At 40.2% G+C, this 24,715-nt stretch overlaps 1 long non-coding RNA gene across 1 annotated transcript; it reads left to right on the top strand.

Annotated features, from left to right (window-relative positions):
* Positions 1 to 80: 80 nt before the first annotated feature.
* Positions 81 to 22,313, top strand: LOC129471637 (uncharacterized). The gene is made up of 3 exons (XR_008653676.2): positions 81 to 731; positions 3,384 to 3,557; positions 21,523 to 22,313. It is a non-coding gene; the product is annotated as an uncharacterized lncRNA (long non-coding RNA).
* Positions 22,314 to 24,715: the final 2,402 nt, after the last annotated feature.

Genomic DNA, 24,715 nt, shown 5'->3' on the forward strand with positions numbered 1-24,715 from the left:
ACCCCCCTGCTCTGGGCCAACAAAGATCGCCAGTGACAGGGATCGGTTGTGGGCCGCGAGTGGTCCCTCTGCACACGGTATCTGGGCCGAGTCTGGATTCATTAGAGTCCCCGGCGCCCAGCACTGAGTGGCATGCATAAGTATTGGTGTCACGAACAAGGGTCAGCCCCCAGCTTGCCCGCAAGGAAGGGCATCGGGCGGAGGCACCAGTTCCTCCCGGAAGCCTTTTGTCTCTATCGCCACCAGCCCCTGGCAGTGGCAGTGGCCGTGGCCGGGCGTGAAGGCAGCCTCTCGGGCTGCATGCCTCCTGGAGCTGGGGTCACGGCTCAGTGGTGGAACGCCTAGTCTGGGCGTGGGGCTGAGCCCTAGTGTCCTCAGGGCCCAACCAGACGAAAGGCGGCGTGGTGCGGCAGAAAGGGGTCCCAAGGACAGTCCTCGGATCCAACTTCGAATTACCGGCCTTCTCGCTGAGCCCTGGGAGAAACGGCGGTGCCTCGTTCCCGAGGGTGCGGAGAGGAAGAATGAAACGTTGCCTGTTCCCTGCCTCTTATCTTCCTCTTTATGCCTAGCCTGGAGCTCAACTCCAGGATTGAAGACTATCGCTGACCGGAGTGCTTTTCACGTACTAGTTCATGTATTACTTTATTTAATCCTCAGAACAACCTCGTTAAGTAGATAACATTAGTATTCTCCGTGTTTTGTATGAGGAAACTAAGGTGCAGTCGAGTCGTGTAAGTTGCCTAAGACCACACTAGACAGGGATGTGAGCCCAGACAGTCTGGTTTCAGAATCCGTATTCTAACCGAAATATTACACTGTCTAAAAGGCTCCCATCCACTCTTTTCTCCTTATTCCTGAGAGGAAACAGTCAATATGATTATCTTTTCAGTAATGCTACCTATTTTTTTTTTCAAACGTGCCTAGGATCTTACCTCCTTTCTTATTACCTAAAACAGGTGTTAACCATTCTTAATAAAGGATATATTATCCTTTTTTTTTTTTTTTTTGAGACGGAATCTCGCTCTGTCACCCAGGCTGGAGTGCAGTGGAGCAATCTCGACTCACTGCAAGCTCCGCCTCCCAGGTTCACGCCATTCTCCTGGCTCAGCCTCTCCGAGTAGCTGGGACTACAGGCGCCCGCCACCACGCCCGGCTAATTTTTTGTATTTTTAGTAGAGACGGGGTTTCACCGTGGTGTCGATCTCCTGACCTCGTGATCCGCCTGCCTCGGCCTCCCAAAGTGCTGGGATTACAAGCGTGAGCCACCGTGCCTGGCCTATATTATCCATTTTTTACACTCTTAAAAATAGCTTATAAAAGTCTCTAAAACTTTCAAAATCCTTCCAAATTCCTGGTATTTTATTTTTTATTTATTTTTTGAGATGGGTCTTGCTCTGTCACCCAGGCTGGAGTGCAGTGACACGATCTCAGCTCACTGCAACCTCCGCCTCCCACGTTCAAGCAATTCTTGTGCCTCGGCCTCCCAAGTGGCTGGGACTACAGATGCCCGCCACCACACCCAGCTAACTTTTGTATTTTTAGTAGAGACAGCATTTCACCATGTTGACCAGGTTGGTCTCAAACTCCTGACCTCGAGTGATCCGCCCACTTCGGCTTCCCAAAGTGCTGGGATTACAGGTGTGAGCTACCATGCCCAGCCTGTCAGTATTTTTTAAATAAGCATCATGCATAATACTGTACCAGCCTCTTGAGCTACAAATAAAGATTGGGACTTAAAGAGTAGTTGTTCACTTTGCAAATCAAGATGATTTTTTCTACAAAAGATTTAGCTTCATACTCTCCCTTTGGCAAGTTTTCCTTGCAATTTAAATTTTTTATTTTATTTACAAAAATTCAGTTTAGGTATAGCTTTTCAGAGGCACATTTTATTTAACGTGAATTGTGATTATAAGTATCAAAGACAGTCTATGCCCTCAAAGTAAGTAAGCTGAAGTTTGAAAATAATTTCTGTGAAAGAGATAAACTCTTGGCAACAAAATTCAGGTCTGTTAGGAGATGAAAATAAATATGGAGAGTGAGGTACTTTACCATTCCAGGAAATGAAAATAAATATGGAAAGAGATATTTTACCATTCCAAAAAGTTCCAAGGCCAGAGCTTCTGGGTTATCCAAGGTGAAAGAAGTCATGAAAATACAAAGATAGAGACTAATGTGATATATTGTGCACCTGAGGCTGTTTCTTCAGCTTCACGGTACCTTAAGGGTAACTTTTCATGCAATTTCCTCAATAGCAATTCACAGCATGTACTTTAATTTCTCCACAGAAGCCAAGTGCATTATTCTCTGGTCATACTCTATTAACCAAGTTTTTGATTATTCATGGGACTTTGGGTCCCATTTACTTTAAATAATCAGCATTTTCCTTTATACTTACAGTTAAAAGATTGCATTATACTTAATGATAATCAGTTTTTAGAAGGTTAAAATGGTATTTGTTCTTTAATCTCCCAGATAAATATATAATTCCTTAGAGTATGATTAAAGAAATTTCTGAATTGCTAGTGACTTTTGGAGGAACAGGGAGGGGGAGTATCTGTGATTCTGCCCTTCCTCTGCCACTGATAATAGTTATTTTTTTTTTTTTTTTTTGGAGACGGAGTCTCGCTCTGTCACCCAGGCTGGAGTGCAGTGGCGCAGTCTCGGCTCACTGCAAGCTCCGCCTCCCGGGTTCACGCCATTCTCCTGCCTCAGCCTCTCCGAGTAGCTGGGACTACAGGCGCCCGCCACCACGCCCGGCTAATTTTTTTGTATTTTTAGTAGAGACGGGGTTTCACCGTGGTCTCGATCTCCTGACCTTGTGATCCGCCCGCCTCGGCCTCCCAAAGTGCTGGGATTACAAGCGTGAGCCACCGCGCCCGGCCGATAATAGTTATTTTAAGGATGTCTGTGAATGTGTGCATAAAGAAAGAATACAGCAGGATTTCTCAGCCTTGGCATTATTGGTGTTTTTGACCAGATAATTCTTTGTTGGGGGAAGGGGGGCAGTCCTGAGTATTGTACGGTGTTGAGTAGCATTCCTGACCTCTACCTACTAGATGTTAAGCAGCACCCCTTTCCAAGTTGTGACAACCAGGTATGTCTCCAAACATTACCAAATGTCTGTCACCCTGGAGTGCAAAATTGCCCACTGGGAAATGGGAGATGCTGAAAGAAAAACACAGTGTCCATCCATGACATTTACTCCTACAAAGCAGCAAAAGAAGAAGTCCTGGGTGTGAGTAGCCCTGCAGGTTAGAGCGTGGTCACTCCGCAATCTGTGGAAACTTTCAGCCACACTCAGGGACTTCCCCTTGACATCGGCGTTGTTTTGGAGACAGCAAGCTGACAAAAAATGATCACAGTTCCTCCTCTACCTTTTTCAGGATTCTGAAGCTTATACCAGTAGAACTCACTGGGCACTGTGCATTCTACTGACCTTAGAAAGAAGTAAGGTCGTATTTGATGTCCTTTTCTTTGGCTGGAAACCAGAGCCAACCTTGGAAAATACAAGCTCTTAACAAGGATAGTGCTGTGGGCGCTGGCATTTCCATGATTAGGTGAGTGGAAATAGATAGAGATATTGCAGCCACCCTCCTTCTGTCACCCTCAATACAATCACCTACTGTTTATCCTGAGAGAGTTCTTCCAAAGGCAGATGAAAGCGTCGTGGTGTATCTTCGGCAAAGATGATACAAGGAGGCAAAAATCCAAAAGTTTGACCACCTACTTGGTTAGCAGGCTATGGAGATGCCACATAGTGCCATTGAGAATGCAAAATGGTACATGGCAGCTATGGAAGGGAATTTGATAATCCTCAGCAAAATTACATATATATTGCCCTTTGCCCTAGAAACCCACTTCTAGGAAAATATCCCAAATAATGACTTAAGCACAAGGTTATTCATTGCAGTATTATTTGTAATAGCAAAAGATTGGAAACAATCCAGATAACCCCAAATAAGAGATTGGTTGAACAAACTCGAGTAGATCTACACAATGAAACTATGCAACTGTGAAAAAGAATGAGGGCCATTTCTTTACCCTGAGGTGAAATGATCTCCAGAATATATATTAGTGTAAAAAAAAAAAAAACCAAAGTGCAGAACAGTATATGTGCTTTTTTTTTGGTAAGATAGCTAAACTACAAAAGAGTATTTGCATATATTTGGAATAGGAGGAAACAGGTGGAGGAGACAGGCACGGAAGCTAGACTACTCTGAATAAGCCTTGGCTATATGGTTTTGATTTTAGAATCATGTATATGTTCTACATTTTCAAAATAATTTCAAATCCAAAAGAAAAATGCAATTCCTAAAATTTGAAAACAAATAATCTAACTGTATATTAAGTTGGTGACGTAACCATACCAAGTAAACACTTTAATTACTTTAGAAAATATTGTTTTCACTGTACAATCATAATAGAATATATGCTCAGGATAAATAGAACTACAAAGGTATCATAAGCTTTAGTCAATAGTCTTATTGCTGGTTGAAATACAGATCCTATTATAGTACTTTCAAACTATTCTTGTATATATAGGTAAAAACAATTACTAGAGTTTTTAGGAACAGTGATTTTCAGAGTAAGTAGAATCCATGTAATATTAAAGTTGAATTAGAAAGAATATGAACTTATGATTCTTTTCTTTTAAAAAAATGTATTTCTTATATCCCAGTAAGAATTATTAGGGGAAAAAAAGAAGCATTTTACTTCCTTTGTCCCTTGGAAAGGCCTAGAAGTAATGACAATTTTGTAGTAATAAGCATCTTTAGCATTCACATTTTTTTTTTTTTTTTGAGAAACAGTCTCACTCTGTCACCCAGGCTGGAGTGCAGTGGCACAATTTCAGCTCACCACAACCTCCGCCTCCTGAGTTCAAACGATTAGTGTGCCTTAGCCTCCTGAATAGCTGGGACTACAGGTGTGTGCCACCACACCCAGCTAACTTTTTTATATTTTTAGTAGAGACAGGATTTTGCCATGTTGGCCAGACTGGTCTCAAACTCCTGAACTCAAGTGATCTGCTTGCCTCAACCTCCCGAAGTGCTGGGATTACAGGCGTGAGCCACCACGCCCGGCCACATTCTACTTTTAAAAACATCATTTCCTTTGAAAAGAAATGAGGCTCTTTGGAGGAATGGCAGATTTTTGTCTGGGGCAAGAAATGTGTATGATTAACCTTGGACATCTTGTGCCAGAAATCAAGGAAGCTATTAAAGTCCAAAGGGACAGGTCAGAGGCACAAAGGGATCAGCATAAAGGAGCTCCCACTGGCTGAAAAGAGGACAATCTTACCCAAAAAAGTAAGAACTACAACTGATTGGAATTCATTGATTACATATAAATTGATGAGTTTATTATTAGATGTAACTGGGACAATACTCTGAATATTTGCAATGTAATGAAAGAATTGAGCATTTATCCTACCTTTCCTGTGTGAATTATATTTAGTGATGTCTTAGCCTGGCTTACCCCCTTCAAAGTTGAACCTGAGACAAGGGCTTACTTTTTAGGTAGTTTATTTTGGACAGTGATCTCAGGAAGCAGAAGTGGATGACTAGGGAGAGTGAAACAGAGAGAGTCAGTACAAGGGTGTTCTCTAGTTTGTCATCACTGTGGGCAATGAGGCCCTGAGCCATGTAGAATATACTTCATAATTGTCAGCTTGATGCAAGAAGAGAGCAGTTACTTATCAGCTCCCTTCTCCCATTGGTCCAAGTTTCCTCCTTGGGGCCTGAGACCCCTCATACTTCTAAGCCATCATGTGTGAGTGCTAGGCAAATGTCCCTCCTTTGTAGTGTCAGAGGAACTCAGGGACAGAAAATGAGATGTATGCAATGCAGATGAGGAGAGATGCTCTCAGGTTACACCTGCAGAAAGCAGGTTGCTGCATCAATGACCTTAGTAATAGGTGGGCTGAGAGGATGTGAAACAGAGAACAAACCACTTCTAATGGGGTAATCAGATGTCCCAGATTGATGAAGGAAAGTTCTACTTTATAAAAATAATTACATCAAATAAAAGAGAAGTAATAGAATTAGGAAATCACCATTTTACAATTCGTCATGAATTAGTTGATTTAAGCAACAATTATTAAAATGGAAGGCTGATAGGGAACCCTGCAATGAAGGTCTCAGGCTGATACCACCTGTAACTATTAATCAATCTCAGTGTCACTACGAGTGGGGAGTCCACCCATATGTGCCTCCTGATATGGTGCTTTATGAAATACATACCACCACCTAAGAAATATTTTAGCCAAAACAGTTGAATCTAAATCTCATCAAGTCTTGAGGACTAACTTCCAATCTTCTAGAAACATAGGAGAGATAGAAATAAGTAAAATGGCATCACAAGGAAGCCAATGGACAAATCCAGCCTGTGGGATAGTCTGCAAGCCAACTGCCTGGGTCTCTTCAACAGGACAAGGGAGGAAGAAGGGAGTAAAGGGACTCCCCTAGATTGAAAGATTTTAAGAGGCAGAGCAAACTAAGTGTAATGTGTAGACCTTGTTTGGATTCTCATTCTAACTAACTGTTAAATGTAAGTTTTGAGACACTAAAAGAAACTTGAATATAGTTTTCATACACTAGGTATTGCAAAAGACTTATTAATTTTACATGTGAGTCTATAAGAAAATGTTCATATTTTTAAGTGATGGATACTAATGTATATAGGGATAAAATAACACAATGCCAGGAATTTGCTTTAAGACACTTCAGGAAAGGAAAAATAGATGAAAGAAGTATGTTAAAAGAAGTATATTTAAGTTGCTAAATTATTAGGTAACCTATTATGCTGCAGTAAATTACTGATACAATTATCTATTAATCTTTTTATAATTTAATACATAAAGTGAACCTGCCACTAACACAAGAACTAGAATATTGATCATAGCTTACTTCTATCTATGTGACCTTTCTCCATCCCTTTCCCCTTACTTACCAAACTGAAGTTATCTTTATCCTGAATCTTGTATTTGTCATTCTACCACTTTTCAAAAATATAATTTAATAATATATGTATTCCTAAAAATATGTCATTTAACAGTAGTTTGTTAGTTTTAAGTTAAAAATGAAGTTTCATGCCAGATGTAATTTTCTGTGGCCTTTTTAATTTATTCAACATTATTTTGCCGAGATTCACCCAAATCATACATACATAGTGGCAGTTCATTTGTTTTGACTGTTGTATAGTATCCATTGTGTGACTATACCACTCTTTATCCACTCTCCTGTCAGTGGACATTGGGATTGTTCTGGGGTGTTTTCTATTACAACAATACTGCCATGAACAGGTTTACAAATGCCTCCAGGTGCACATGGCAAGGATTTATATCTAGCATTGGAATTGCTTGGTTGTAGAGTAGATGAATGAGCCAAACAGCTTTCCAAAGTGGCTATACCAATTTACACTTCCACCAGCCTTTTCTGAGAGATCCTCTTATCACTTGATACTGTCAGATTTCTTAAAATTTCTACACAAATGGGTATAAAACAGAATCTCATTATGGTGTAGATATGCATTTCCCTTATCACTAGGAAGATGCCTGAATGCACTTTCCATATTGTATATTAGCCCTCAAAGATGGTGTGGGAAGACAGAACTATAATTCTTTATTACAATTGTTCTCTTTGGTTTAATTTTTAGGTCTTCCTGTCTCAGATCCTCACTCCTCATATTCACAATAGTCCTTTCTTGCCATTTCCTTTAATGTTCTAAGTGTTTGACCTTAGAACAACTGTAGTTAGAGAGGAAATGGACCAAGACCTACTCTCCTTTTTTCTAGTTTCTCTCCCTACAGGGCAGCAGTGTGGAATTGACTTGTGGAATTGACTAGCGGTGCTGCTAGTTAATTTCACACTAGGATTAGCTCAACAGGGGAAGAAGTTGGTCCTTCTCTTTTACAAAGGCTCTTTCTGGAGGACTATTTTCTTTTAGAAACTTAGAATGAAAAGAAAAATCTGCTGAGAAGGTTTTTACTTGAATGTAGACAGTATTATAAAATAGCCATCTAGGTTCTACACCTCTGTCCTGAATTAACTGTATGATCAGAGGCTAGTTACTTAACACCCTGAGTTTAAAATTACTCATTTGTAAAACAAAAGTCAATAATCTCTTGAGTCCATTTAAGTGCCAAAACGTTTTTATTCCATGAACAAAATTAGCTAGTAAACTGACTTGTTCCTTAAGGTAATTTCATGTTCTCCACTTACTTGCTTCCTACCAACCTGATTGACCTTGGCATTAACACAGGTTAAAACTTGAGGCCCTAGGCTGGTCATGGTGGCTTCTGCCTGTAATTCCAGCACTTTGATCACTTGAAGCCAGGAGTTCAAGACCAGCCTGGACAAAAGTGAGATCCTGTCTCTACAAAAAAATTAAACACACACACACAGACACACACACACACAAGATTTCAGACAGGGACCTGTCATGCTTCTTGAATCGTTATGTTTGCCACTGCATCCCCAGAACTCAATACTGTATCTGCCAAAGAATAGGCACCACATAAATATTTGTTCGTCAGTTGAATGAATAATGAATGAACAAGCTAGGTCTTTATGCTCCATTCCCATTTCCACTCCACCATCATACTCAAAATCAGAAGTTACTTGAGTTGTACTTTATTTATGATGAGACAATCAGGAAGCACAGAGTAGAGAATGTCTCCAGTACTACAAGTCTAGCTGACTCTCCATTACTGTTTAAATGTTTCTCATGAAGAGCAAAGTAACCACACCCAGCTGATCTCTGGGCTTGAGGACCAGATATCAGTATTTTTCAAATACTCTCCAGGAGGTTCTAATATACAGCCAGGTTGAGAATCACTATTTTAGAGAAAAATAAAATACTCTACTCTTTATTTCTGTTACTTTTTCTTGGCTTTCTCTCTCTTTCTTGTTTCTGCATTTCTTTGTTCCTTTCTCCTTTATTTTTAAATAAATATTGGTTAGATTCCATTTTCTAGGGTTCTAGAGAAATTCTGGTAGATCTGAATACAGAAAACTCTCTTTATGTTGCATAGAAGGCATATATAGGTAATATCAGGTAACAGGGAGGGATGAAGACATACAGCATTTATTACATGTATATGGATGATAACTTCAAATTATAGAGTTGTTAAGGCATCTTGTCAGTAACTGCTGCCCTAGAGTAACAAATATAACCCCTAAATTATATGACAATATTCCCTCTGTCTTAAAATACAATTTCCTCTAAAATTGGAAAGTGTTTCATTCAGGGATGGATGTTTCCATGGGTGAAAAAAATAAATCAGTTTGGTCGGTTAATTCTAATAAATCATTTTTCGAAAATTTAGTGAAAAAACTCTGTTTTTTCTGTTCAAGGCATTCTGTTTATAAGTTCAATGACCAATTCAGTTAAGTCAATTTGAAGCCCCATGTAGACTCCCCCTAATTTCTTTCTAGAAGTAGCTATTAACAGTCCCCCCAAATTAGAGTCACATATTCAAAGCCTATTATGATGTGGCCATAGGTAAATGGACCTTTAAAAACTATTTCTTAGGCCAGGTGCAGTGGCTCATGCCTGTAATCCTAGCACTTTGGGAGGCCGAGGCGGGCTGATCACCTGAGGTCAGGAGTTTGAGACCAGCCTAACCAACATGGAGAAACTCCATCTCTACTAAAAATACAAAATTAACCAGGCGTGGTAGCACATGCCTGTAATCCCAGCTACTCAGGAGACTGAGGCAGGAGAATCACTTGAACCCGGGAGGCGGAGGTTGCGACAAGCTGAGATTGCGCCATTGCACTCCAGCCTAGGCAACAAGAGCAAAATACTGTCTCAAAAATAAAAATAATAAAAAAACTATTTCTTTCATATAAAGCAACGTGTCAGAAATGAGAGAGAGAGAGACTCCTTTATTAACCTTGGCAATATGGCAGTATGGAAGTAATATCAACTGGCTAGGCTGCAAAGAATTTGCAAAAGACCTTTTGAGAAAATCAGGTGACTAGGGCAATTTATGTAAGGTCATTATCCAGAAGCTGACACTCACATAAAAGAGATGTCATTGTCAACTACTACAGTAGCAAAGCTGTTTCTCAAAATTATCCTGGTTTAAATCAAGCAGAAGAGCTTACTGTAGTGTTTTCTGTTCTTTGAATTCATGCCATAAATAAACATCTGTAATAAATATGTCTGAACATTATAGGGCTAGTATGACTATGTTGGGAGTAATAGATTTGAAGTGCATGACAAAATAAAAGGAATATGCTGATGTCAAAGGGAATAAATAAAGAGTTGCTTTATTTGTCTAAGAATAAAAGACACTGGGTCCCCAAAGTCTAAACAAAGAACAACTCTGCAAAAGATGCTCTTCCCATGGATAGTGACACAGCTCAGTGACTTAAGGGATCAGACATGGGAGCCAGATGCCCTGTGTTTGAGTCCCAGCTTTGCTGTTAACCAACAGTACAATGTTGGGCAAATTATGTAACTTCTCAGTACTATTGTTTTCTTATTGGGAAGAACAGCAATACCTATGGCAATGGGTAATTTTGAAGAGTAGCCTGAGTTCATAAAGTATGATCAGTGCCTGGCACATAGTAAGTTTATAACATGAACCCTTATTATTCTCCACTTTTCAAGGAAAAGTTCTCCTAACTTCAAATCAATAATAATTTGTGTGTGTGTGTATATTTTCAGTAGAGATGGGGTTTCACCGTGTTGGCCAGGATGGTCTCGATCTCCTTACCTCATGATCCGCCCGCCTCGGCCTCCCAAAGCGCTGGGATTACAGGCGTGAGCCATAGCACCCGGCCTAAATCGATAATAATTTTAAAAAGCTATAAAGTGTTTTTACTTCTTATGCTTTTAGGAATATAGCTCTTTTTAATTCTAGAACAAATCACATAATTTTCCCACATAACATAAGCATGTATAGTATATACATATAAAAGACAATTGGCTGGGCACAGTGGCTCACATCTGTAATTCCCAACACTTTGGGAGGCCAAGGTGGGCGGATCACAAGGTCAGGAGTTTGAGACCAGCCTGGCCAATATGGTGAAACCCCATCTCTACTAAAAATACAAAAATTAGCCAGGTGCAGTGGTGCGCACCTGTAGTCCCAGCTACTCCTGAGGCTGAGGCAGGAGAATCGCTTGAACCCAGGAGGCGGAGGTTGCAGTGAGCCAAGAATGCACCACTGCACTCCAGCCTGGGCAACAGATCGAGACTCTGGCTCATTAAAAAATAAAAAAAAAATAAGACAATTGAAAGGCTGTGTTGCTCATGGATATTATGATGATGTTGTTTTAAGGAAGTTTGTGGTTGTATGGCTTAAAATTTCTTTTAGAGAGAAATCTATTCTTTATTGAAAACATTTTTTGAATTAGACTTCTCTTAGAGTGGCCTCCTTGTAGCATTTTTTTAATGGATTTTTTTTCCTTTTCCTTTTTATTATAGAAGTTTTCAAACTTCACACAAAAGTAGAAAAAATAGGATAATGAGCCCCTATGTACTTATTATCCAGTTTTGGTAATTATCAACATTTTGCATTTCACTTCACCAAAATGTTGGAATATGTTGAATCAAATCTAAGATATCACAATATTTTATTTGTAAATATTTCAGAATTTATAATAAAGACTTCCTTTTTAAAAAAGTAACATCACGCCTGTAATGCCAGCACTTTGGGAGGCCAAGGTAGGTGGATCACTTGAGGTCAGGAGTTCAAGACCAGCCTGGCCAACATGGCAAAACCCTGCCTCTACTAAAAATACAAAAATTAGCTGGGTCTGATGGCAGGCACCTGTAATCCCAGCTACCTGGGAGGCTGAGGCACAAGAATCACTTGAACCCGAGAGGCGGAGGTTGCAGTGAGCCTAGATTGCACCACTGCACTCCAGCCTGGGTCACAGAGTAAGATTCTGTCTCAAGAAAAAAAAAAAAGTAACAACAATAAAATTGCACGTAAAAAATTATCAAAATTCTTAATATTCAAATTGTCTTAAAAATATGTTTCTATAGTTGATTTACTTAAATCAAGATCCAAACCTTTTAGTTTATATTTTGGAAGCTATTTCAGCTTTATACTTATTCTAAAGGAAAATGAATGACTACAGCTGCAGCTTGAAATTGAAATCATTATAATAAGAGAGAAAGCTAGAGTGAGAAATGGGAGTCTCACAATAGGTTTGGGTTTTATCTGTAATACTGACCTAGGGTTCTATTATATGATGTTAGAGTCTTTTGCTACTGCAATAAGAAGAAAAATAATTTTTCTACAGTACTGTGGTGTAAGAAGCATAGAGAGTTCGAAAATAGCCTGTCCGTGGGCATTGCAAGCCCCTGAAGTTGCATGATCTGGTCAACATCTCAGTCTTTGAAAGTCTTCTGGGTGTAGCTCCTACTTCTCTATTCCATACTCTCTCTTTTCTTCCTTGTAAGTATTTCCAAAGGACTTGTCTGTGACATTTGTACCTTGGTTCTCCTATTTTACAATCATGCTTCAGTTTTTTTTTTTCTTTCTCTTCAGGACTCCTTGCATACCTCTTAAGACATGAGCCTAATGTTTTTATTGGACTTCATTGTTTTTACAGTTGCTTTAATATGACTGCCACTGCAGCCCTCAGGTATTCTTACAAAAAGACAATTAATTACTTTATAGGTTACTAATAATTATCAGACTATATGAGGTTTCCCTTTCCATGTAGGTGGGTAGGAAATAAGTAGCAAAGGTAGTATTTAAATAGAGAAAATGTTAATATGTTTATATTGGGGGGATTCTAAAAATAAACAAACACACATCCTCTGTGAAGTCCTACAACATACCCTCTTACAGCTATGAAAGCTAATGAGAAAATCATCTTTATTGATTAGGATCTCAAAATAGAGTCTTTTATCTTGTCTACTTCTTTTCCTCAGGTTCCATTTATTATCATAAAATCACCACTGCTATTCTTCTCTTTGTAGTACCTTCTACAGTCCAGTTTATTAAAACTGTGTAGAGTGATAGTTAAGATCCTAGCCTCTGAAATCAGCTTGGATTCAAATCCCAGCTTCATTACTTCCTAGCTGTGTTTTTGGGAAAATCATTTAGTCTTTTCTGTGACTTGGTTTCTTCATCTGTAAAAATGGGTGTAATATACCTACATACCTACCTTATTATATATTTGATTATAGTTTGGCAAATATTCACTCCTATCTCCCTTGGGGTAGAGTATTTTTCCTCCCTGTCAATGTTAGTCTTGGTCATGGGATGTGGGTGGAAGTGACAGTGTGCCAGTTCCAAGCATCCTGAACCCAGGCATCATGTGTTTCCGTTTGTACTCTTACACTCCTACCGACACCATGAGAAGAATACGCTCCACATAGCTGTTTGTCCTGAATGATAAGAGACATATGGAGCAGACCTGCTCCAACACACACCCTGGAGCCAAATCTACCCTGCTCACAGCTGGAGGCAGAGGTATGCTGCAGAGCTCAGCCTAGCTCACCCAAACAATAGTTGCCCTGCAGACTGATGAAAAAGATCATAACTGTTGCTGTAAGTTACTGGGTTTTTGGGTGGCTTGTTACAAAGTGTTATTGCAGCAATAGCTAACTAACACATAAAATTATTGCAAGGATCAAATGAGATAATTTATGTAAATAATTTAGCATAGTGCTAGACATATAGTCATGCTCAATTCAGGTTGCTATTATTATAATATTATTATTTTATTTTTCTAGGTAAAAAATCTAAGTTATATACTGTGGTTAATTAATAACACAGTGTTAGATCCTCTACAGTGAGCAAGAGTCTGAGTTGGCTTCCACACAGCTCTTGGTATTGACCATAGATGGTACTGAATCTGGCAGATGTGGACAACTCTCTAACTCTGCCTGTGGCTCATGTGGTTCCACCCCTTTAATCTTTCACCCTATTCAATATCTTATCTAGTTTGTGGGGTGTGAAAAATTGTCTCACAAGCATGCATCCGAATATTTTGTCTTATGTTTATTCCAGTGGCTATTAAACTCCATGCTTGCTACCTTTATTCTCTAATTTCCTCAAATAGAAGACTCCTATACAGGTTATGAAGGGTGAAAGAAAGAGGAGGAAGTCCTTTGAGATGTAAGTCAAGAAATTATATGAGGTAGTAGGAGGGCGGAGACAGATAAGAAGTAATGAGAAGTCACAACTAACATTTTTCTCAAGTTTAAACTTAAGTTTGCTGTATATATTTTAGTTTCCATTACAGTTAATACCTGGGGTTACATTGTTACATTCAATGTGTTAAAAAGGAAATGTGTTTATCAAAAAGACTATTACTAAAAATATGAACTCCACATCATCATATACGTAATATCAAGTCAACAAATATTTTGGGGGGCACCTGCTATGTATCTTGTAGTGAGACATGATAACATAATACATACTATATTTTATTGATTCTGAGACACACATTTGTTCATATTTTAATGTCTCTGAAATCAAGATGTAGCTGGGACTATGGGCATGCACCACCGTGCCCAGCAGAAGTATAATTTTTCTTGTTTTTGCAAAATGAGATAGTTATTATGCATCGGGCTCTATTATCCAAAATATTCGTTCCTTCACCTCATGCCCATGTTCAATTAGATACCAATTCTTTTGGGTTCTGTCGATAACTCTCAGATAAAGAATTCCTCCCAACCACTACTGTACTAGACTAAGCAATCATTTATTACCTCTTGGACTATTGCAAACCCCTCTTATGTAATTTATTATCTCTGATCTCCCTTTCTGCCTTTTATCTGTGGTCAGGGTGATTATCCTATCTCACACTTATGATCATATCAATCCTATATTTAAAAAGACACAGTGGAGCCAGGCATGGTGGCCCACACCTGTAATCCCAGCACTTTGGGATGCTGAGGCAGGTGGATCGCTTGAGCCCAGGAGTTCAAGACCAGTTTTGGCAACATGGCAAAACCCTGTCTCTGCAAAAAATACAAAAATTAGCTGCGCGGGGTGGTACATGCCTGTAGTCTCAGCTACTCAGGAGACTGAGTTGGGATGATCACTTGAGCCTGGGAGGTAGAGGTTGCCGTAAGCCATGATTGCACCACTGCACTCCAGCCTGGGCAACACAGGGAGACTCTGTCTCAAAAAAAAAATAAAAATAAAGTGGTTTCAAGGACTCCCAGAAAAAAGTACGTGCTCTTTTAGCATAATATTCAAGACCATTGACAATCTGGTCTTATCCTACCTTCAAAGTGACCTCATAGCTCCCTTTAATACATTCATCCCAGCATACTGAATTATTCACTCTTCCCTTAACTCTGTTTGTACTTTCACATCTTGACACCTTTGTTTATATTATTCTTTCTGCCTAGAATGCTCCTCCCACTTCCTCCCTTACCTGACAATATCCTACCCATCATCCTTCAAGGCCCAGCTCAGAGGGTCACTGCTTCTATCCCTCCCTCAGGATTAGTTATCTGCTTTTCTTAATCCCCATCTCACTTTTATTTTTACTTTTTTTTTTTTTTTTTTTTTTTTTGAGACCGGGTCTCACTCTTGTTGCTCAACCTGGAGTGCGATGGTACAATCTTGGCTCACTGCAACCTCTATCTCCCAGGCTCAGGTAATCCTCCCACCTCCCCTTCAGGTAGCTGGGACTACAGGCGTGTGCATGCACCATACCCAACTAATTTTTGTATTTTTGGTAGAGGCAGGGTTTCACCATGTTACCAAGGCTGGTCTCAAACTTCTAGGCTGAAGTGATCTACCCACCTCAGTCTCCCAAATTGTTGGGATTACAGGCATGAGCCGCTGTGCCTGGCCTCCCACCTGACTTTTAAAACATCTTTATCATTTATGTTTATGTTCACAGTGCCTGTTGTGTATTTAGTGGGTTCCAAATAAAATGTTTGTTAAATACTTATAGTGCAGCTACTTGGGAGGCTGAGGTGGGATGCTTTCTTGAGCCCAGGCATTTAATGCTGCAATGAGCCATGATCATGCCACTGCACTCCAGTGTGGGTAACAGGGCAAGACCCTGTCTCTAAAAAAACAAAGTTTGTTTAATAGAGAAAATTTATTTCCTCCACTTTACCCATTTTTATGCAATATAGATGAAGACAGCAAAAGGCAAATTCACAACAGAAGTTTGGTTAATGAAATGTACACGGAACATATACCCTAGGATATAAACACATTTAGCACAGTCCACACTCACTGTACTTTACAACCACACATTGTGGCATTAATAAATCTGACGCATTACAAAATCTTCACAATATAAATATTTTAGGGTGTATGTCCCACCTCCTAGAAGTCACTGCTAAATACCATGCTGCCCCACTAGCTGCACAAGATGCTCTTTTTTCATCTCAGGGCTGCACAGACCTGGGTGGGAGAGTCCACTGCCAGGTGTCAGGGATGTTGCTCCATATGCCTATAGGTTGGGACAGCAAGATTCAAAATCTTTGTTTTCCGCAGTGGAAGGCAAGGTCATATATCCCAACAAGACCACACTCAGTGAGGAATTCCTCCAAAGGTAAAAGCCCAAAGGAGTGTTACAATGTTTTCTCAGACTACTCACTGTAGCCACTTTATAGCAATTCATTCTATTAGGAAAGTGAATGGAGGTCTATAAAATAATTTTCAAAGGGCAGGCAAAGATCAAATTGTGCAAACATTAAGTACTCCAAATCAAAACATGACTGACCTGAAAATTCATCCTATGGATATACTGGCAATCTTTAAATGCAAACTTTGAAAGGCAAATTTGGTAACCCGCATACTAAATGTCAATTAATTAGAATGTTTAGGCCACGTGTAGTGGCTCGGGCCTGTAATTCCAGCACTTTGGGAGGCCAAGGCAGGCAGATGGCGTGAGTCCAGGAGTTCAAGATCAGCCTGGGTGACATGGCAAAACCCTGTTTCTATAAAAAATACAAAAATTAGCTGGGCGTGGTGGGGCATCTCTGTGGTCCCAGCTACTCAGAAAGCTGAAGTAGGGGAATCACTTGAGCCCAGGAGGTCGAGGCTGCAGTGAGCCAAGATCACACCACTGTACTCCAGCCTGGATGACAAAGTGAGGCCCTGTCTCAAAAACAAACAAAGAAATGTTTAGGGAATTGAATGTTCTTGTTAAATTTCTAACTAGCTGTGATTAAGCTGTTAAAAAGATCCACAAACATTTATATTTCAGATCTTGCCACTAAAATTTTTGCCATCACCTACACTGGAGTGCAGTGGCATGATCATGGCTCACTGCAGCATTAAATGCCTGGGCTCAAGAAAGTACCCCACCTCAGCCTCCCAAGTAGCTGCACTATAAATATTTAACAAACATTTTATTTGGAACCCACTAAATACAAGCACATTAGCAGGCACTGTGAACATAAACATAAATGATAAAGATGTTTTAAAAGTCAGGTGGGAGGCCAGGCACAGCGGCTCATGCCTGTAATCCCAACAATTTGGGAGACTGAGGTGGGTAGATCACTTCAGCCTAGAAGTTTGAGACCAGCCCTGGCAACATGGTGAAACCCTGCCTCTACCAAAAATAACAAAAATTAGTTGGGTATGGTGCATGCACACGCCTGTAGCCCCAGCTACCTGAGGGGGAGGTGGGAGGATTGCTTGAGCCTGGGAGATAGAGGTTGCAGTGAGCCAAGATTGTACCATCGCACTCCAGGTTGAGCAACAAGAGTGAGACCCGGTCTCAAAAAAAAGAAAAAAAGTAAAAATAAAAGTGAGATGGGGATTAAGAAAAGCAGATAACTAATCCTGAAGGAGAGATAGAAGCAGTGACCCTCTGAGCTGAGCCTTGAAGGATGATGGGTAGGATATTGTCAGGTAAGGGAGGAAGTGGGAGGAGCATTCTAGGCAGAAAGAATAATATAAACAAGGGTGTCAAGATGTGAAAGTACAAACAGAGTTAAGGGAAGAGTGAATAATTCAGTATGCTGGGATGACTGTATTAAAGAGGGCTATGAGGTCACTTCAAAAGTAGAATAAGACCAGATTGTCAGTGGTCTTGAATATTATGCTAAAAGAGCATGTACTTTTTTCTGACAGTCCTTGAAACCTCTTTTCTTTTTTTCTTCTCTTTTCTCTTTTCTTTCCTTTTCTTTTCTTTTGTTTTCGCTGCAAAAGCAGAGATGGCCATACCTTAGACAGAGTCTTCCTGTGGTCTGACCTGCTGAACCCCTGGCTCCTGCCTGTTTCCCAAGCTTCCCCAAGCCTCCCTCAGCCTCCTGGGACCTATGAGCTCTGCTTCTCCACGCCCCCTTCCCCCCCTTCTTCCAGTGTTATTTTTCTTTTAGACAGTTAAGAGTTTATTATTGTTATTTGCAAGCAAGAACCCCGACTGATACTATCAGTACTGCAAGGGAGCAGAGAGTTCTGGACCTGGAGTCAGATTGCTGGGCCACTCACTAAATGTGTATCTTCCAGCAAATGCTTGATCTCTTTAACCCTCCATTTCCTCATCTGTAAAATGGGAGCAAAACCAATAATTATGATATAATTCTTGTGAGGATTGAATAAAATAATCTCTATGAAGTATTTAGCACAATCCCTGGTACATAAAGAAGCATTCAATAAATAGTAGCTTTTGTTATTACTAAAATTCATTGTAATGTCCGTGTGTTCAGTCCACAAAACTCTGTTGCTCACTACATGAAAAGAGCATCCCCATGCATACTGTGTTCAGTGTTGCGCTTCATTTTTTCCCAAGGGGTTTGGTTTGTTTTGCTTTATTTTCCAGTTTAGGACTTCAGTGCCTTTCCACACTGTATATCCTGAGATTTCCGGGCACAGCTTCTGGTCACTGTATCTGTATTTTCTTTCTTCATTTTTGTTGTACCAACTCTCCTCCACCTCCAGGCCACCAAAAGGTGATGAGCTGCAGGTGGAGAGGACAAAATTGGTTGAAGCAAGTCCTTTTTCTGCGTCTGGTATACAGGGTTAGCAGCTTTAATGAAAGTTTAAAAAACGAAACAAAACAAATGCACAGTCTATATCCCAAGACTTATTATGGAATCCTTAATTTATCTACTTAGCTTTTGATGGATTTATTTCTCTTCCACTGAAATGTATAATGTCCTCTCATAGTTAAACTGCAGAATCTTTTCCACTCAACTTCCTCATTCTGGGATATAATAAATAGACAACGTATGGCCCAACAGCACATTGGAGACAAATTTTCTGTGATAGAAAAATGTTTTTTACTACACATAATGTTTCTCAAAGGAGGTAGGTCAAAACATAGATATCAATCCTCTGTAACTGTTTACTGAACACCATATTTGGTTTGAGAATATTAAAATGTAGTATGTTACTTTTCAAAGGTTGAGCATATTGCTATGGCTATTTTAATTTCAATAACAGCTAGATGTAAATTAGAATAAAGAAGAAATTAAAATTATTTACCATCTCTGCATGCTTTATTTTCCAGTGCTCAGCCTCACTTCCCTAAGATGTGAAATAGAGACAATAACACCCTCAGTGTTGGTTGTGAGAAATCAATAACATAATGTGTGCAAAATACTTGGCTCACAGAAGGAATTCAATACCAAATAACTGATGTTATAGCTCAACAAAGGATTGTCAGAGATTTAATAATTTTAATGATATTTGATTATCTAAAGGAAATATGATTTTATCTAAAAGGAATATTATTTTAAGTCTACACTAGTATCTATATAAATCAAAGAGAAGAATTCTGATTTCATCAGTGGATATTATCAAGGAAGGCAGTGGCAACTCAAGATAACTCAGACACTGTTAAGTTTTATATTTACTATAATTTTGAATAATTACTGAAAAATGTTCTCTGTTTCAGTTGGTCCTGGTATAATATTTCTTTGGGGCCACAACTCCAAAGAAACTATTTTTGTTTGGATACTATTTATATATTAAATAATTAGGCAGATGATGCCTCAAATCTACCTGAGTCAGAAAACTCCATTTTAAAAAATTAGTAAAGGCAAGATTGAGTCATACGGTAAATATATGTATGAACTATAAGTATCAATGTAAAAACCTCAGGTATTTACTAAACATAAGCTTCTTTATTTCTGTATACCTGAATTGAATCTCTGTTTCATAAGTCTACTATGCTAAGACGCAGAAATGAAATCTCCATATAATCTCAGTTGATTTGGAATTCTATTGCCCACCTCCTACACCTCTTAGTGCCTTTCTCATCAGGCTGGCATCTACATGGGGGGTATGGGGTGGGGGGCATCTACTCCACAGCCTCAGTTATCTCTCCAGCTGGCATCCTCTGAGACAGAAGTCCTCGTGGAGTCTCTGATCAAACATTTTGGGTGCAGGGCTACTCTGCTTCTGCAGTCTCTCAAAGCCACAGCTCTTTTACTCTCTGCTGCACATGAAACATACATATTATGGTAGGTAGAGCATACTTATGGTCACCCCAGGACCTTCTGCCCAGGCTTCTCCATATACTATGCCTACCCCACAGTGCCTGCCTATACCATGTTGGGTTGGCCTATTCTGTAAGGCTCACTGCTGTTCCAGGCTCCATCTCAGAAGTGAGACAAGAGTCACCTCTTCTCTCTACCCTCTGCCTTCAGATTTCCTCAAACCCATTCCCGTTTCTCCCCCCACCCCTGGGCACTGGGACCTGGTTGGAAATCTAATGTCTAAGCTCTTTTGCTCATTTGCCCCTTCCTTCTCCCAACCCCATAGAATCATGATCTCTTTCTGGACTGGGAAAATTCCCTTTGGCATATCATTCCTTTTCCTAAACCTACGTTTATGGTCAACTTTATAATCTGAATCCTTCAGGTCACCAAGTGTTGACACTCAAAATCTAGGCTTTTCAGGCTGCTCTATCTATGGAATAGCCATTCCTTTATTCCTTTACTTTCTTAATAAGCTTGCTTTCACTTTGAAAAAAAAAAAAAATCTAGGCTTTTCAAACTTGAAGAAAAATGTTTTCTTTCAAACCATTGTTTCTGTCTTGAATTTCACATTTCCATTTTAAAAACCAAAATCAGGCTGGGCGCAGTGGCTCACGCCTGTAATCCCAGCACTTTGGGAGGCTGAGGCGGGCGGATCATGAGGTCAGGAGATTGAGACCATCCTGGTTAACACGGTGAAACCCCATCTCTACTAAAAATACAAAAGAAATTAGCCAGGCCTAGTGGCAGGCACCTGTGGTCCCAGCTACTAGGGAGGCTGAGGCAGGAGACTGGCGTGAACCCGGGAGGTGGAGCTTGCAGTGAGGGGAGATCGTGCCACTGCACTCCAGCCTGGGTGACAGAGCGAGACTCTGTCTCAAAAACAAACAAACAAAAAAATCCAAAATCATGGGCAACTCATGCTTTTCTGTTAATTTCTTTTTCTTTTCTTCCTTTCTTTTTCTGAGACAGGGTCTCACTCTCTCACCGAGGCTGGAGTGCAGTGGTCCGATCATGGCACACTGCAGCCTTGACCTCCTGGGCTCAAGTAATCCTCCTACCTCAGCCTCCCAAGTAGCTGGGACCACAGGTGCATGCCACCATGCCCCACTAATTTTTTGTTTTTTCATTTGTTTTTTGTAGAGACAGGGTCTCACTATGTTGCCCAGACTGGCCTTGAACTCCCTGGGCTCAAGCAATCCACCTCCCTCAGCTTCCCAAAGTGCTGGGATAACAGGTATGCAACTGGGGCTGTGAATTTCTTCTGTAACATCCTCACCCTGAAGCAATGGATGCCAAATCTAATTTGAATAAATGAGTGTGTGAGATAGAAAGGAATTAGTGGGTACAAACAAAACAAAAACACTTCTTAATATGTCAAAATATTATCTCACCACAAGTGGAAGTTGTCTTACGCTTTAGTTTCTCCTTAGTTGCCTGACCTAAATTACTTTTTAGTTAATGACTTGAGAGACTTACTATACAAATGGACAGACCATGCATGACAAGAGAACTCTGATCTACAACCGCTGCAGCAACAAGTCAGAGAAGCCGAACCACCATCTCTGGCTTCAATCAGAATGGTTAGGACTTGGTCAATGCCTGCCAGCTTCTTAATTTCTTACTGCCACCTCCATACCCTCTCCCTCTTCCCCCACCACCCTTCCAACTCAGGACCAACCATCGAACTCCAAATATCTCTAAGTATGCTCCCCAAAGCAATCACATAAGATGCCCTGCTTCTAGTTGCCTGGCCTTTTGGATAGCGTTCCTCAGCTTCTCCAGGCCAACAACATCCAATCAGAGCACACCTGAAGCCTTTCTTGTTTTTACACTGTGAAGCTTTCCCACTCCCACACCTGCCTTTGAATCTCTGCCAAATGCAAGTGATGGTGGCTGTCTCCCTTACTTTAAATAAATAGCCTTTGTTCTCATTTGGGTGGTCTTCATTTGTTTCCACAAACTTAATACACATAAAGCTGTTATATTCTAGATATGCACACTGATAGTTGAGCTTCATGCTTTTTTGTTTTTTGTTTTTTAGCATAGATATTTGGAGTAAATACATACTGGGCTTTGATTTCTGCTTTAACGGATAAAAATTAAAAATTATTACTTGAAATGATTTTTTCCTTAAATTTATAGGTATTAGTATACTTCCCTTAATGGGTACAATTGGAATGTTCTTAGAAGTGTATATTGAAATCTCATTTTTATAGATTAAAATGATTACCTTTTGGCAAATTACTATTAAAAGAGGCCCTATTAGATATTAATTTCAAAATGAAGAATATTGATTATGCAGGCAATTAGTTCTCATGTGTCAGGTTTCCTTAAATTGGTACACATATGTAACAGTTTATACATATAAACCTAAGTAACAGTAAAATAATAATGATCCTCAGAAAAGTAAATAATATACACTCGTTTGTAGAAATTTGTGCTGTTTTATTTTTAGTTACTTTAGGAGACATTATGTGGCCACAACACAACAGCCCAAAATATAAATTACTGTTCTCATTTCACAAATAAAGAAATGAAGAGTAAGGCAAAATGCTTGAGACTTCACTAGTGTAGAGTGAAGCCCCTCATTCTCCTGCCAAAAAACTCGGAGTTGGCTTGAAGCTACTGGCCAGGGGGTTTTGTTTGTTGGTTTGTTTGTTTTGTTTTCAGACACAGTCTTCCTCTGTTGCCCAGGCTTGAGTGCAGTGGTGCGGTCTCGGTCACTGCAACCTCTGTCTCTCGGGTTCAAGCGATTCTCCTGCCTCAGTCCCCCGAGTAGCTGGGACTACAGGCATGCACCACCATGCCCAGCTAATTTTTGTATTATTTTAGTAGAGATGGGGATTTCAACATGTTGGCCAGGCTGGTCTTGAACTCCTGAATTCAAGTGATCTGCCCAACTCAGCCTCCCAAAGTGCTGGGATTACAGGTGTGAACCACCACACCTGGCCCCAGGGAGCTTCTTTTACCCCTGTGACTGAAGGAGAGCCCCCATCCTTCTGGGAGGGTTGTGATCTTCACTTTGCATGGCAAAGGGGGCCAAGATGTTCTTGGAACAGCAAGGGGGGAGGGGACCCCACTTAGATGTGTGCCCAGCAGGGTTGACAGAGCTAATGATGGCCAGATGACCCACACATACAAATAGTGCAAAGGAGGGTGTCTTTCCACTGTGCATTTGTCCACAGTACACTTAAAATAAAATCCTGAGCCCTTACCATGACCTGCAGGCTTCATATAATCCGGCCTCTGCATTCCTCTTTCACTCCTTCTCCTGCCACTCTTCTTCTCATTCTCTACATTCCAGATACCTTTCAACTTCTCAAACATGCTGAGCATATCCATTCTTCAGCTCCTTTAAAATTCTGATGAAAACACTTTTCTCTAGGATTCTAAAATCTCTGAATGGATAGTTCCTTCTCATCTTCCCCGTTTCAGGTCAGATTTCTCCTCAGAGAAGTCTTTCATGATCATTTTAGCTAAAGCAGACACTGCCAATACACCCACCTTGTATCACATTGTCCTTTTTATTTTTTGAAACGGAGTCTCGCTGTTTCGCCCAGGCCGGACTGCAGTGGTGCTATCTCGGCTCACTGCAAGTTCCACCTCCCAGGTTCACGCCATTCTCCTGCCTCAGCCTCCCGAGTAGCTGGGACTACAGGCGCCCGCCACCGCGCCCAGCTAATTTTTTGTATTTTTAGTAGAGACGGGGTTTCACCGTGTTAGCCCGAATGGTCTCGATCTCCTGACCTCGTGATCCGCCCGCCTCAGCCTCCCAAAGTGCTGGGATTACAGGCGTGAGCCACCGTGCCCGGCCCACATTGTCCTTTTATGTTACCTGTCTGGATTTAAAATTCTCTTGTTACTTGTTTGCTTGTTTGTTGTCCCCTTTCCAGACTATAAGCTTCAAGAAATTTGGGGACTTGTCTGTCATATTTGCTGCTGGATCCCAAGCACCCAGAACAGCGGGACCTCAGTATATATTTGTTGAATAAATGAATGGATAAATCATGAACCTCAATTGAGAATATGATGTCAGATATGTACTCACTCTCTAGAAAAAAAGTAGACTGAAAAAAATGCATTTTAGGAAGTTTCAGAGCCTTGCAAGCTCATCTATAGACACCTGGTTAAAATCTGGCATTATTGTTGTGCTCTTTCATAATATTTTTGAAATTGATTCTAGAATTCTGTTCTTTGCAATTAAACATTCACATGAACTTCAAAAGTATGTTTTAGATACAATATGACAGATCACAGACCAAGCACTGCTCATTGGTTTTGAATAAAACAGACTCCCAATATTTATATTAATTTATATTTAATTTATATTAAT

This window comes from Symphalangus syndactylus, chromosome 2 (genome assembly GCF_028878055.3).
Source record: "Symphalangus syndactylus isolate Jambi chromosome 2, NHGRI_mSymSyn1-v2.1_pri, whole genome shotgun sequence".
In the NCBI taxonomy this organism is placed as follows: Eukaryota; Metazoa; Chordata; class Mammalia; order Primates; family Hylobatidae; genus Symphalangus; species Symphalangus syndactylus.